Genomic DNA, 15868 nt, shown 5'->3' with positions numbered 1-15868 from the left:
CTTGTCAAGAAGGGAAAACAACAGTGTCCTCTCTTTGAGGCCTTTTCACACCAGGTGAGTAATAACCAGCTCTGGGCCTCGCACCTCCTCACACTGCATGTGTGTGTGCGTGTGCGTGTGTGTGTGTGTGTGTGTGTGTGTGTGTAGGGGGAGGGTCACACAATGAAGGTTAGTTCCTTTTCCCCGAAATTAACAGCAGTAGTTCCGATTTTCAGAAAAGAGGAAGTAGGTGGATTCCTGAGAACGTTTTGACCAGAGGGGCAGACCCACCCCCCTGGCAAACCTCTAGCTCTACTGATTCAGTAGGTGAGGTCAGGTGTCCCACAAAGGGAGGGGGTGACCAGACTCGAGCTGTAAAGCCAGCACTTCTCCCCTGAATTCTTGTCTACCTGGACCTGCCTCCACCCGTCCATTCCCTCCTGGAACGTTTGGCCCCCTGCCCTGGAGAGGGTGGTGGGGTGGTGAGCTCCTGGGGGCCTGCCCCGGCAGGGGGCAGGAGGCAGACACAGGGCAGTGAGCATCTGTGGTCCGGTCACACTCAGCAACGACCCTGTGGCACCCAATGCTGCCGAGCAGTGCCCAGGCGCCCCTGCCTGGCAGGCTGGGCTCCCCAGCTGGCCCTCAGTGCCTCTTGGCATCAAACCCTCTGTTTACGGCCTTCCCGTCCTCCGGGAGCCCTCTCTCGGCCTCACCTCCAGCTCTGCCCAACAGCCCCTGAAGGCGTTGTTCCCCCTCTGCCTCCGTGGCTGCCTCCAGCCTCCCACCTCCCCTTGACTTCAGAGATCTGACTCCCGCCAGCGCTCCGCCAGGGTCACTGGCAACCTCTCTGTTGTTACTCTGTGGCACTTCCCTGCCACCCCAGATTCGCCTCCTCAGTGTTGTTCCACTCACCCCCAGACCTCTCACCTCGCTGGCCTCTCCTCCTGCAGGCCCCTTCTTACGTCTCTCTTCTCCCGGTGCCACCTGCAAGTGGGCCCCCACCCCGAGCTCTGTCCCCGGGCTTTTCCTCTTCCTCCCGAGGAGACAGACCTCTCCCACCCCTAGCTTGTACTCCCCCTGCATCTTCGGGGCTCCAGCCCCCTGGTGCCTCTCCTGACCAGACCACATAATGCACATGCTTACATGATACCACTTCTGGCTGCCTCTCAGGATCTCCCCGAAACCTGCTCTCTCTCTCTCTCTCTCTCATTGACCCAGATGCTGAAGCCAAGCACACCTTTCACTTTCTCCCTCCAGATCTCATCCAGTCTCAAGGCATCAAGTGTCTTCTATGCTGTGGACACCCGAACACCCACACACACGCACCTGCCATCCCATGTCCAGACCTCTCTCTCCCCAGTTGCTCGCTCTGTGATCCGCTTGATGTCTAACACCTCGGATGTCCCAGGTCCTGCTCCTCTGCCTAGAATGCCCTTCCCCTGTGTGTCTGCAAGGCTCACTCCCTCACCACCTTTATGCCTTCTTTTAAATGTCACCTTCTTGGTGAGACTTGCCCTGGCCACCCCATTTAAAACTGCAAAAGAGGGGTGGGGGGCGCCGGGGTGGCTCACTCAGTTAAGCGTCCGAACCTTGATTTTGGCTCAGGTCATGATCTTGTGGCTCGTGAGATAGAGCCCCATGTGGGGCTCTGCGCTGACATCACAGAGCCTGCTTGGGATTCTCTCTCTCCCTCTCTCTCTCTCTGCCTCTCCTCCCTCCTGAAAATAAATAAATAAACATTAAAAAGAAAAAAAAAAAAAACCTTCAGAAGCTTCCTTGGCCAGGACTGCCTGTCACCACCCTTGCCTTTATTTTATGTTTTCCGCCCTTCTAACAGACTATGTAATTTACATATCATGATGTTTATTGTCTTTCTCCACCAGCTAGAATGAAAGTTCCTTAAGGGCATAGATTTGCTGTTTTGGGGATTGAGGCAAGCCCTGTTCCCAGAACAATGCCTGGCACGAAGTACCTAGTACAGACACTCCATGATTTTGCTACACGAGTGTGTGAACAATGGGATCTTGGGCCCCTTCCACAGCGGCTACACCCCACTCGCCACCAGGGCTTGTTTCTACCTTCTTAAACACTTTCAAATCTACACCTGAGTCCTCATCCCCAAAGCCACTGCTTTCCCCCAGGCCCTATTGCTCCGATGTCTGGATTGTTACCACAGCCTTCTGACTCTCCCTCGCCTCCAGCTGGCCCCCTCCAGGCCACCGCTCTGAGAGGACGCGGCATGGGCTCAGGAGCCAGAGTCTGGATTCTTTCTCTGCCTGTGCTGTTTACTGGCTGTGTGACTTTGGGCTGGTTCCCTAACCTCTCTGTGCTCTATTCCCTTATTTGTGAAATAAGGGTGATGATAATAGCACCCCCCCCCCCTTGTGGGATGAGGAGTTGTTGAGAGGTTTAAATGATACAACATGGGTAAAGCGTGTTATAAATGTGGGTCATTGCTTTGCAGTTGCCAGATCTTGTTACCAGACAGAGCAGATCAGAACTTACTGAAAACTATCCCTCGGCTCCTGGTGGTTTCCAGTTTCTTCTCTGAAAGAGAGGGACCCTCCCAAGCGGGCCTCCATCTTGCTTGCCTGGCATTGTCCCCTCGTTCCAATCATGCGAAATTCCCCGTGTCTCCGGACCCGTCCGTCATGCTGCGTCCTGCCCCTGCCGGGACTTGAGCCACTTTCTCTGCCCTCCGCTGACTCGTACTTGCTTTTTCACTTGACAAAAACCCCAGAGCTTTTTTGCACCGTCACACACAGAGAGCTTCCACATTCTTTTCACAGCTTCATGGTAGTCCATCACGGGGACATGCCGTAGGCTCAGCCCGTCCCACGCTGATGGACAGACAAGGTGTTCCCAATCTGTTCCTACCACAACAGTGCAGCCGTGAATGCTCTTGTGCGCACGTCGCATGTGTGTGGGTGTCTCTGTGGGACAGAATCCCAGGAGTAGGATTGCTGGGCCAAGGGTGACGGGCTGCCCTCCTACCGCCTCGCTGACCTGGCGTGTGCCCCAGCAGAGCCTGGATCTGCACACAGGGCGGGGCTCTGAACTCACGCTCCCCTCTGTACCAAGCTGCCGTTCCTCGGAACTAGGGCCCGAGCCTGCAGTGGGACTGATGGTCCCCTCTGCTTTCTGCCTCTGTCACGATCGGCCTCCTGGAGCCTGCAGGGAGGGATACTGGGGGGCCCAGCTGGGAGCACTGGGGAGGCCAGCCCCCAGACTCTGGAAGAACTCTTTGAGCCTTCATGCATACCAGGGGAGGGGGTACGGACTCCTGCCCAGGCCCCCCCACCCCGCCCCCGGGTGTCTTCTCTCCTGGCTGCTGCCTCTGACCTACCCATCAGCACACACAGTACCCTGCGTTGGCTCCCTCAGAGATAGGGCAGGAGTGGCAGCCGGTGAGCAGGCTGCAGGGCCTTCGAGGTTGTTCAGACCGAATGGCGGAGCTCCGAGACACTGGCATGAGGGCAGCCCCAGAGAGCCAGCCCAGGCCATGCCACAGCTCAGCTGGCTCGTGAGGGCGGCCTCCCGCTGGCCCTCACTGAGGCAGAGCCCGGTCAGCTGCCATCTGCCGTGGGGTGGGGGCTGTCCTTGCCAGCTTCGTGCAGGAGGCCTCCTTGCACGGATGTGAGGGGCTCAGGAGGGTCCTAGCTCCCCGCCCCTCGGCTGAGGCCTCTGGGTCCTTGCAGAGCCTCCCTGCTCACCGTCTGCCTTCCTGTCCCCACGCATCCACTCCAGTCAGTCACATGGAAACACTTGAGTGCCCCACATAGGTCGTTCTGCCTCCTACCTCTGTGTCTCTGACCCAGCAGGTGCCCCTGTCTCCATCTTTGCCTAGCTAACGCCTGCTTCTCCACAAAGACAGAATCCAAGAACCACTTTGGTTTTAATGCCCCCCCACCACCACCGCAACTCCGTGGTCCTCCGGCCCCCCCGGACTATTCATCCCAAAGACACCGATGACATCCTGATGTCTGTCCTCACAGCGCCACCAGCCTGGGCAGCTAAGCCAACCACGCAACCCGGGGGAGTTTTAGCCATGCGGAGCCCTTGGCCTTGCCAAAATCCCCCACCCGACTGTGCCACAACACAAGGGCAGCCCCAAGGAAAAGCCAGTCCCTTGTAGGCCCTATGTTAAAGATGTAGAACTTGCCCCTGAAGCCCCATAGGAATGCCGTGAAGGGGAAGTGAGGCCTTCAGGAGGCCAGAGGAGGGGGAGGCACTTCAACGCCATCATCTTCTGGACTTCCCCATGTCCCCATAACTCGAGTTTCTTTATAAGCAGCCACAGGGACAGGCGTGGGGCCTGCCGGGGAACAAGATCAAAAGCTACCATCAACCTGTGTGAGCTGAGTTCCGAGATGAGGAAATGAAGGGACATGGGGGGAGGGGAGGCTTGAGAGCCACGGGGCTCCCTCCCAGCTCCCCTCTGAGCACCCAGGTCAGGCTGGTCCCACCTGTCTACACCCCATCGGCACTACCACCACTGCCTTCACCAGAGCCCTGAGCCTGCTGGTGGGAGGACCAAGGGCTGCGTCTACCCTGTCCCCACACACTTCAACACCTGGTCTGGCCAGGGACTTACCCTGGGGCCCTGTGAGTCACTGAGAATATGCAAGTGAGAGGGTGAGCACATTTCAGCTTAGTCCTATAAAGTATGAGTTCATGGAGCAAACATTCCCCAAATCGTGCTTTTGAGGCCAGCCACTGGAGGCTCCAAGCTCCGCTACGTGCCAGCCAGGCCTGGCCTGTAGCTCACCCCTACCCATGGAGGACCGACCCAGCCAGGCTCCAGCCTCCTCCCTCAGACTGTAGGACCTGGCAGGGACAGGAAAGCAGACTGAGGGAGGTGGCCATGGCTCATGGTGGGCCCATCCCCCCACCCCTAATCCCGGGGTCTCAGGGGGCAAGTCAGGCAGAACTGAAACTGGGCAGAGGACAAATGGGTCTAAGCAGGCCCCAGGGACCTCCACTGCTCACGCCTCACCCACATATACCTTGCCCAGGGTCCCTCCCCCCAGCCTGGGAAAATCTTTGAAGCTTGGCTTCCTCCTACCTGGGCCTCCCTTTCAGCCTCCTGCCACCTTCCCTTCCCTACCCCCAACCCCCTGCTACCCAGGCCTCACCCCATCCAAGCTAAAAGGACCACTAGCCTGCGGTCTAGGGGGCTGGAGTTCAGGGCTCTGGGTTTCCCTCGGCCGCTGCCTTCTAGGGTGACCTTTGGCAAATCATTCCCCACTGTGAGCCTCAGTTTCCTCATCTGGCTTGGGCTGCCGGCACATGACCTGGAGATGAGGACTCAACAACACAAAGGAACTGGCTGTACGGGTAGATGTGAGGCAAGGATGGGACTTCTCAGACGGCAGCCCTGAGGCACTGGGCACCGCGACCATCACCCTTTCCAGAGACGTGATGCTGGGAGGGGGCAAAGGCAGGGAGCGGCGCCCCTCTGAAGCCTTCCCTGCTTGTCCTGCACACGTAGGGCCCCGTTACCCTTCCTTCATTCCACTCGTCACCAGGGCCACTATTTTAGGTCTGTGTCCCCTTGCTCTGGCACAGCAGCCCGAGCCTCCATGCCCTTGCACCCCGGGCCCCAGGCACATCAAGTTGGTGCTCAACAAAATATGTAGTGAAAGAATAAAGGCACGGAAAATCACCAACAAGTGTTGGTGAGGAGGTGAAGAATTGGAACCACACGTCACTGGTGGGAATATAAAATGATTGAACGTCCATGGAGAGCAGTGTGACAGCTCCCCAGAAGCTAAAGAGAAAATTACCATACAATTCCAAAATCCCACCCCAGGGAGATAGATTACCCAAAAGGACTGAAAACATAGGGCGCCTGGGTGGCTCAGTCGGTTAAGCATCCGACTTTGGCTCAAGTCACAGTCTCACAGTTCCGTGGGTTCTAGTCCCGTGGGCTCTGTGCTGTCATCGGGCGGCCCGTTATGGATCCTCTGTCCCCGTCTCCGTCTCTGCCCTTCCCCGGCTCACCTGTGCACACGCTGTCTCAAAAGTAAATAAACATTAAAAAAAAATTGTAAACACATGTCCACAGGAAAATTTGTGCGCCTATGTTCGTACAGCACGGTTCACAATAGCCAGAAGGTGGAAACAAACCAGGTGTCCGTGAACTGATGAGTTGGGTAAAAAAAAAGTGGGGCACACGAGGGGGTATTATTCGGCCAGGAAAGGATGCGAAATACTGATACATACTATAGCGTGGGTGAACCCCGAAAACATTAGCATGGGTGAAAGAAAACCAGACCCAAAGGCCACATCTTATATGACTCCATTTATGTAAAGTGTCTGCAACGGGTAAATCCCTAGAGACAGAAAGTAAATTAGTAGGGAAAGGGGCAAGAAGTGCGATGGCTAATGGACGGTTTCTTTTGGGGTGATGGAATGTTCTGTAACCAGATGGTGGGGATGGCCACACAACATTGTGAATACACCAGATTGTACACTTTAAGATGTGATTTTTGGGGCGCCTGGGTGGCTCAGTTAAGTGTCCGGCTTCAGCTCAGATCACTATCTCTCAGTTCGTGAGTTCGAGCCCCACGTCAGGTCCTGTGCTGACAGCTCAGAGCCTGCAGCCTGCTTCGGAATCTGTGTCTCCCTCTCTCCCTACCCCTTGCTCACTCACACGCTGTCTCTCTGTCTCTCAAAAATAAGTAAACATTAAAAAAAAAAAAAAAAAGATGTGATTTTTATCTCAGTTAAAAAAAAGAAAGCAAAGTACCTCCCTAGGGATGAGTCGGAAGGCCAAACCTGTCTGGCCAGCTGGTTTGTGTCTGAAAACACCACCCCACGGGAGCCACTCTTTGCCCTGGGAAGGCGCAACCCGCTCACCCCACCCCCACCCCCACGGCCACTCAGTCTGGGAGGAGGAGGTGAGAGCGCCCCAGGGGACCCAGTGGGCCTCGTAGTGGGATGGAGCCCTCCCCTTGTGCGCGCAGTTTCAGGACAGGTGTCCCCCACGACAAAGGGACTTGAGGTCTGGCTACAGGCTTCTGACGCAGCTCCCGTCCTGTCCTTCAAGGACACCAGCAGGAGGACAGAGCCAGAGGACTGGGCACCCCCACAAAGTCCTCTCCTTTGGCACGCATTCCAGCAGTGTATGGCCCCGCAGTTGGGAAGTTCTTCCTTTGGTCAGACTGTGGTACCCAGCTTGGAGACAGCCGTGGGCAGAGGTTTCCACAGAGGCAGGCTGACTCAACCTTACTCAGCTTCAGGCCCCCACAGGGGTCCTCGCCCCCCCGTGTCACTCTGCCATAATGGAGCAAGTTGTCGGCTCCCTCGAGCCCTGTGAACAGCTGCTTCCTGAGATGGTTCTGGTGGGAACCACTGAAAGGGGAAGGTTGACGCCCTCTCCACCCACCTGTGGCGGCCCCCAGCCAAGGTAGAGGGGCCCCCGCCCCCACCCTTGGAGGGTAAGTTGGCAGGCGGCCCTCCCTTCTCTGAGCCTCTTGGAGCAGAGATGGTGGTCCCATCATCTTCCTCTGATGGCCAAGCATCAGGTCCAAGCGGATTATGTGTGAGAGGTCCTGGTGCCCTGGGGCTGCCTCTGCCCCAGACCTGACCTTGTTCAGTTGGCCAGAGTGACCCCATCCATCTGCTCGCCTCTGCTATGCACATCCTGTGTCAACCACAAGCTCAGCAAAGAACAGTTTAATGAATAGCTACGGAATGAGTTCGAGCGAGATCAAATGAACTGGTCTGAAACCCCAGGTTTTTTTTTCGGTTTTTTTTTTTTTAAGTTTACTCATTTTTGAGAGAGAAAGTGTGAGTCAGAGAGGGGCAGAGATCCAGGGAGACAGAGAATCCCAAGCAAGCTCCATGCTGTTAGCGCAGAGCCTGACGCAGGACTTGAACCCACAAACTGTGAGATCATGACCTGAATGGAAATCAAGAGTCATATGCTTAACCAACTGAGCCACCCAGGCGCCCCTGAAACCCCAGTTTCCTAAGACAAAAACTAGATGTGTGTTTTTGCCATGATGAGTTAGTAAATTACTTACCTTCTCTTTCAGTCCCTTTAACAATAAAATAGAGACAATAACAGTATCGACCTCATAGGGCTGCTGAGAAAATTAAGATAATTATGTAAAACTTCTAGAATAGTCTCAAGCATATGTGTGATAGATGGTATACAGCCACCACCGTAACTGTTTGTCCCCATGGCCTTTCCCGAGGGAGCCCAGCCAGGGCACTGGCTGACCAATGCCCCTCTCTGGCGAAGAGGGAGGGGGGAGATAAGTGACACCCTTGGAAAGATTTCTGAGCTCCTCCTGGGTCAGCCCCAGACCCTGGAGGGACTTTACCTCCTGCCCCAGCAGTGAAAGGTGCCCCTTCCCTAGTGCCCAACCGGGGATCCTCCTGCCCCTCACAAGCCTCCTCCACACAGAGCCTGTACTTAATAGGTGATCAGTAAGTGGTCTGCTCTGAACAGAGACAGGCTCTGGGGACCACTGGAGCCCTGAAGCCAGGACAGGAAGGTCCTTGGTGACTCCAGGGGCTTCCTGCCTGCCCCACGTCCCTTCCCCCTCTCCCCCTCCATGGGATCACTTTGACCCTGGGAGACCAGGGAAGTTAGGCATTCCAGGAAAGCCCTGATCCGCCCAGGAAACCCAAGTACCTGGTGGGGCCTCATCTGGCCCATTGTCCTAAAGGGACGGAAACCAAGTCCTCGGTCACCATGACCCTCCCTCCAGGGACATCCAGCCCCCAGCTCTCCATGGGTGGGGTACGTATTCAGTCAGCCTTCCTCCCTGTAGCCTCCTGACCCTGGTGCTTCCTATGGTTCAGTTATCCTCTGTCCCCAGCTCCCAGGTGGGTCAGAGGGCATCTCAGCAGAACCACAAGGAAGGAGCATAAATGGGGCTGGGGACCCTCTGGGCCAGTGCATCATTAACTCCACGTTGCATCCTTGTGTCCCTCTCTCCTCGGCTCACCTCCAGGGCGGTCTCTCCCTGTCTCTCTGCAAGTGACATCGGCCCAGTGATCCCTACTAGATTCCCCAGATACTAGTGGGGATCCCAGACTATGTCTTCAAGCCCCCAGTTGCCAGCACCAGGGAAGCAGGGACAGCTGGAAATGAGACGCGGGTTTGCCTTAAGCCTGTAGACACACGAGAAAATAGCTTCATGCCCCTCCCCAAGTATGTGGATGGGACCCAGGGAGGGCAGGTCCTGTGGGTGTGCACACGCGTGCACAGATGAGCGTGCCTGCATGAGTGTACACGTGAGCAGGTAATGTGTGTGGTCCTGTGTGCCTGCATGGTATATGTATACGTGCTTATCCTTTGTGAGTAAACCTAACAGAACGAGTCACAGAATCAGGAGGGACGCGAAAAGAGAGAGACCGGTAGAAAAGGAATGGGACTGAGACAGAAAGGCACAGAGATAGAGGCCCCACAATTCCATCTTCCCCGGCGTGGGCTGCCGGGGCACAGCGCTCTCCTCTCATTACACTGCTTGGGGCAGGTGTCCAGAGGAGGTGAGCAGGCAGCAGGTGGAGTTCAGGGAAGGGACGCATCAGGGCTGGGATGGCAACAGTTCCACACCCCGTCATTCACAGAGCCAGTCTGGGCCTTTTTCAAGGGCTGTGGTTTCTCAAACTGAGAAAGAGGCAGTGGGACCAGTGGCAAGACCAGTCCCAAGGATGCTATCCGGGGTACAGAAGAGCTCCAGATGCCTGTGGGCTCTTGAGGGAGCTAGGGGAGGGGAACACCTATGACATGCCCCAGGGCCAAAGACAGATGTCCTAAGACTGACACTGCATGGTGGCCAATGTTCACACAGAGGAGGGCCCCCATCTGCTGGGAAATGAAGGCGTTGGCTGCAGATAAGGAAACCTCAAGGGTCTAAAAACTTCCCCCAACACCTTGGCCAAGAAGCATCTAGATCACACCCACCCCTGCTTCCTTGGGGGCACATGCCATGTAAGGGTGGGAAGAGGCAAAAGTCCTGGGTTCTAGGCTAGGCTGTCAGAAACTATGCATCTCTGGGCAAGAAGCTCTCCTCCCAGGTATCACTCCTCCCCCCACCTGCTGTCTTCTATGAGGGACAATAAGGCCCACACTGGCACTCTGCTTCCAAGGGCTTTGGCCAGCCTACCAAAGGCTTTGGTAGCCTTCCAAGGGCTTTGGCCAGCCTACTTGGTGGGGCAAGAAAGGACTTTGGTAATAAGGATATAGGAAGGTATAGGAAGATCTGCTCTATCAACTCAGCATTTCCCCAAGAGTCACCCCTCAGAAAAGGAAAACATGACTTCCACTGCCCTCACTTCCTGCAGCTGTGATCCCACTCAGCTCAGAGTGGGGAAACAGTCATGGGCCAACAGTGTCATCTGCATACTCACTCTTGCCACCAGGAAGGCCCTCCCCAGAGTAGGTTCCCAAACCCCCCTCTTCAGACTCAGAGCAAAATGTGCTCCCAACAGTGATCATCTGATCTCAGAGTGGGGGGTGGAGGGAGGATGGGTCCCAGCAGCGGGGTCAAGATATGGAGGTTCTAGTCCCAGCTCTGGGAGTCACTCCAGGTTGCCTTGAGTACCTCCTTTCTCTGGGCATCGGTGGAGAATCCTGCCTGTCCACCTGCAGCCTTATGAGCAGGCAGGAACCCAGGCAGATCGTATCTAGAAGGTACCAGGGTTTCCCACAAATTATAGATGTGGGTGGCCTAAACTGCAGGGATGGGCCCTGGCATTGAGAGCCCCTGGGCTCCACACATGGAATGGAGAGAATGGCAACATGGGCTGCCAGATGTAAGAGGGACAGCCCCCTCCCTGTGGGGCAGGACAGAGCAGGCTAGAGGACCCATGCATGGGGGATGGGAGCCAGCAGACCTACCCTACTGCCTTCCGGCCTGTGCCTGACCCCACCGCTTCATCTTGTTCAATCAGCCCTTCCAAACAGCTCATCCTCTGCCATGTGCTATAGCCTCTCACACCCTTTGGTTGTGCACTTCCTGATTCTACTGCCTGGAACGCCCTCACCCTGCCTCTGTGTGTGGCCGACATCCCCTCAAGAAGGGGGAAATGGACAGAACACAGGGTGTCGGGGCCCAGTCTGCTTGGGAGGACGGAGCCGCAGGCAGACCCTCAGCAGGTCTGACAGTGGGAGCATTGAGCTCAGGGTCCCCAGGGACCAGGATGGGACTGAGGCTGAGGAGACGTGGGTCGGTAGCTGGGGCAGACTGTGCAGACATTCTGGGCTGTGGGGGAGCTGGCGGGCTCAGGGCCTGGCTCGGTGCAGGCGGCTGTGGGGGAGGCTGAAACTGCAGACTATTTTTAGGCTCCTGCTGGATGGAGAAACAAGGATGCTCCAGGCTATAGCCCTTGTGTGCTGGGGAAAGACGGAAGTGGCCCCGTTTGCACCTGGAGCTCAAAAGCTTCCTATTTTGTCCCTAGAGACGAGGGGCTGGGGCCAGGAAGTAGACTGGAAGCATCTCCAGCACCCCAGAGAGGCAAATGCTCGTAAGAGGTGATTTCCATATCATTTGCACTGCCCTGCTTCCTCATCCGAAGGAACCGAAAGTTCCGCTTCAGAGGACCAGTGGCAGAGAAGAGCCGTCACCCAAGACCACCACTAGCTGCTCCTTCTGGGTTTCGAGAGAGTCCAGCCAAGGTGATACATGCCCTAAAATTGCAAAGCACAAATGGGGATTTGAGCACGTTGCTGGAGCCGTTGGAGAGGCTCAGGGTAGCAAATGCGCTCTGATTAATTGGTGGTGGCCTGAAGAACCATGTTAACAAGGAGTCATTCATTCATTCCACAAATAATGACTGAACCCCTACTACGTGCCAGACACTAATCTAGGTGCTGGAGATTTAGCCGTGAACAACAACAACAAAAAAGACACAATTCCCTGCCCTCATACAGCAGGTATTCTAACAGTAGTGCTGTCCAATAGAAATATCTGGGAGCCACACAGATAATTTTCAATTTTCTGGCAGCCACATTAAATAGAAGTTAAGAGAAACAGGTGAGATTAACTTTTACAATATGTATTGTTTAACCCAAGGTGTCCAAAGCATTTTCATTTCCAAGTGTAATCAATGTAACAAAGTATTAAAAAGACCATTTTTTCTCATATCGCACCTTCGAAATCCATTATGTCTTTTGTACTTACAGCCCCTCTCAATTCAGATGAGTCACATTTCAAGTGCTCAGTAGCTTTTGAAGAATATAGTTCCAGAGGAAATTCTCCCTCTGAGCTCAGGAGAAAGAAATGCCGCCATTGATTAGTGATGTCTGCTACGGGCGTGCGTAGGCCCCATGAGCTGCATAAAATTGCAGTCCACATGCTATAGCCTGTGTTCACCTCCACCTAAGCCCTCTGAGCCCACTTACTATGCCTGACCTACTAAACCTCCAGTGTGGGAGTCCAGAACTTCACGTGCAGGTCAAGCAGTTCTGGCATGGGCACTATCCAAGTACTTCCTGGGTGTGGTTCTATGTTTTTTCCTCTCCTGTGGGCTGGCCTGTGGCCACTGGTGACCCTGGGAATGTGCGTTTTGTTTTTGTTTTTTTTTCTCCCAAGGCCTCTTCCTCCCAGAGTTAACCAATATCAACAAAAAAGTGTTTCCTGAGACTGGGTTGGCCATTTCAGTCCCAGTCCACCAGCCCACCCCCGCAGACCTCCTGGCCAGAACCCCAGCTGGGAGGAACCCGACCCAGACGCTCCACTTGTTTTCCAGACAATGAGAGACTAAAATTGGGCCGCGGGGGCAGATGGAAATTGCTGGGGATGGGAGAGGAGGTGAGCTTTGGGTGACATGGGTAGGGAGACCCCCATTAAGCCCCCATCACCCTTATCATCATTATAGTCCTCAACACCCACCCTCTGCTCAAAATCCTTTAATGGCTCCCTAGAACCCTCAGGGTGAAGATCAAAGGCCTTAGCTCTCAGGAGCTGGCACCAACAGTCATTCCGCCCCAGTTCCAGATACTCTCTCCTCTTTTATCTTGTTCATGGATTCAACAAGGTGTGTTGCAGTCACTGTCCTAGGTGCTAGAGATGCCACTGTGACCCAAACTGACAAAAGTCTCCCGGCCTTCCTGGAGCTCACACTGCTCTAGCCAAGCCCACGACACTCCAGGCCCTTGCACACCCCAGGCTTTCACAAATCTTCCATTCTTCAGTGACTTCTCTACCCTAGGGAGTTCTACTCATCCCCTAAGGCCCACTCGAAACTTTCCCTGACCCCCACCCCACCATAGGTTGGGTACCTTCTTCCTAGGACCATCACTTGCACTTCCACCCTCCAGCCCCACTTCTGCCTCCCCTATCAGGCTGGGAGGGTCTCAGGGGCAGGTGCTATGCCTTCCATAGCCAGGACCCCAGGGTCTGATTCCAGCTGCACTCACCCGAAGGCTCCATCTGCCCCCTCCCCAACCCGCAGCTCAGGACCCAGCAGGCCTAGGCATTAGTGGTGCTGGTTGAGAGGATGGTTCAGGACTCCTTTGAAGTTGTTCTGAAATCCCTGCCTGAGATCGCCCTACTCCTGGCATTTGAGGGGAGAGATTCACAAGAGCAAAATCACAGTGTTTCCAGCAAAGGTGGGTAGGGGACTGAGGGTGATGAGGATAGAGAAGACAGGGGTGTGTGGGGCTGTAAATAGAGAGTCAAGGACATCAAGCAGCAGAGAAACTAGAAGGCAGTGATCTTTCCCCAAGGGAGACAGGAGGGGAGGGGGGCAGGGAGGCAGACACCCTGCTTCCGCCTTGCCTCCGCCTCCAGGGTAAACCTTAATGGCCCTGTAGTTATAAACGAGTCCCCCATTCCCTTCCCCAGGGGAGCTGAGCCTTGGTCTTTCACAGTCTCAACTCCCTATTTTGCCAGATCCCCTCTTCCCCTCTGGCGGCAGGAGGCGATGCACAGGAAAGAAGACAGAAAGACAGGCCTGGCTCCTGGCCCCAGCCCCTGGCCCCCAAGAGGCTGATGCTGGTGCCATGATATCAGGTGGATCTCCATGCTTCCAGGCCCAGCTGAATGGTCCTGATGGTCCACCGCCATCCAAGGCCCACTGTGCTTCTTGCCCATTGGGAGAAAACAGGACAAGAGGCTTGTGCCCCGCATGCCCCTCCCCGCCGGCTCATTTACATGGGATTTACACGGGCTCATTTCATGCCTCGATGCACACGGCTTCCTCCTTCCCTGGCCTCTGCCGGCACCTCTGTGGAGACAAAGGAGTGTGTTCTGTCCCTCAAGTCTTCTCCCCAAGGCCCATCCGGGCACCTAGAGCACCGCCACAGGAAAGAGGGATCCTACTGAAGTCCAAGAGGGCAGAAACCTCATTGGAGGTCACTCAGCAATCCAGGCAGGGCCAGGACTTTAACCCACACTTTCTCTACTTCCTGCTCCTGGAACCCACTCCTTCCTCCCTTTCCTCCACCGTGGGGTAGGTGGGCTTGCTGAGGCGGAAGCCCTGCCTCTACCTTTGCTTGGATGTGAGCTGGGAAAACAGACAAGGCCAAGATATAGACCCTGAGCTCCCTCCAAGACCAAGTTAATTGGTCTTAGAACCCAGAACTGTGTGCAAGAAAGGGCCGCACAGAAGCGCCGGCCCAGCCCCTTCTTCTTACACATAAGGAGAATGAGTCTCAGGGAAGGCAAGGTCTGCCCAGGATCACGAGCGTGACGGCAGACCCACGTCTCTACACCCAGCCCAGAGCTCTTCCAGATCCCCCCAAACTCCCAGACTCCTGGCCCGAGCACCTGCTGTTGCCTTGGTCATTCTGGGAAGGCTGGGTATGGGGAGGAAAGAACCAGGCAGAATCTTCAGTGGGGGACTGGCCCAGGAAAGCACAGGGGAGGCTGACAGGGAGGGGGTGCCATGGGTGAGGGTGATTCCAGTTCTGCGGGTGTCCGCCAGAGCCACCCAGAGGCTGGGCTCAGACTCAGAGAGGGGAACTGCCCCAAATCTGCCACATTCCTCTTGCCAGCAGTTACTGTTCAGGAAAATCTCCCAGCAAACCCCAAAAGGTCTGGGTCCCGGCCACAGGGGTAGGCCAGAAAGGAACAAAGGGGAGGAGAGGCCTCTGGGGGATTGCAAGGTTCCTCTCCGCGTCCCTCCATCTAGCGCACCCCCATTCCTGGTCCTGCCCTAGCCCACTACCTCCCTGAACAGCCTCCTAACTCCCCTCCCTGCCACTCACCCCATCCCTTCTCATGCACCCTTCTGAGTTCTGAAACCTACGTGCTTTACCTTGGAGGGAGCTCAAGTTTCTAAGGCACAGACCCCACCCCAGCCCTGGTCACTGCCCTGGGGGTTGAAAAGCCAAACTCTGGGGCTAGCACATAAACCCCGCACCCCGCCACCAGTGTCCCCTTGCTCGCCAGCCTTCCCCTCTGCACATATGCCCTGCCTGGCAGGCCAGCCCGGAGGAAGTACCTCGTCCCCACTCAGGCACCACCTGCCGCCACCCTCCGGCTTCCTGCACACACACTTCTATCACCACACATTTATCCCACCGGGTCTCATTTGATCAGCTCTCCCTCCCAGCGTGGGCCCCCTGAAGGCAGGAAGGCCTGAGGCGGTTTCTAGCCTGGCTAGGCCAGGCCTCTCAGGGGAAGTGGTGGGAGGTAGAGGCAGGGGGGGTGGAGGTGGGGGTGGGGTGGGGTGGGGAGAAAGGCCAGCTCCCCAGGTATGAACAGAGGAGCTGGCGTGCAGAAGCCGCCTGGCTTCCCGTCAACAGCTTTGCAGGCAGCACACCACGGCCCAGGAGATGTGGGTGCACACCCCACCCCTGTCTCTCGCTAGCTAGGTCTCTAAGGGCAGCAACAGCGAGTGTGTGTGATGAGGAGGTGGCGAGTCATAAACAGGAGCCCCCCACCCTTGTCCCCCAACCGGGATGGCTTTACAAGGAAGAAGC

The sequence above is a fragment of the Panthera leo genome, chromosome B3 (assembly GCF_018350215.1).
Source record: "Panthera leo isolate Ple1 chromosome B3, P.leo_Ple1_pat1.1, whole genome shotgun sequence".
Taxonomy (NCBI): Eukaryota; Metazoa; Chordata; class Mammalia; order Carnivora; family Felidae; genus Panthera; species Panthera leo.
Note: the sequence above shows the minus strand (reverse complement) of the source record.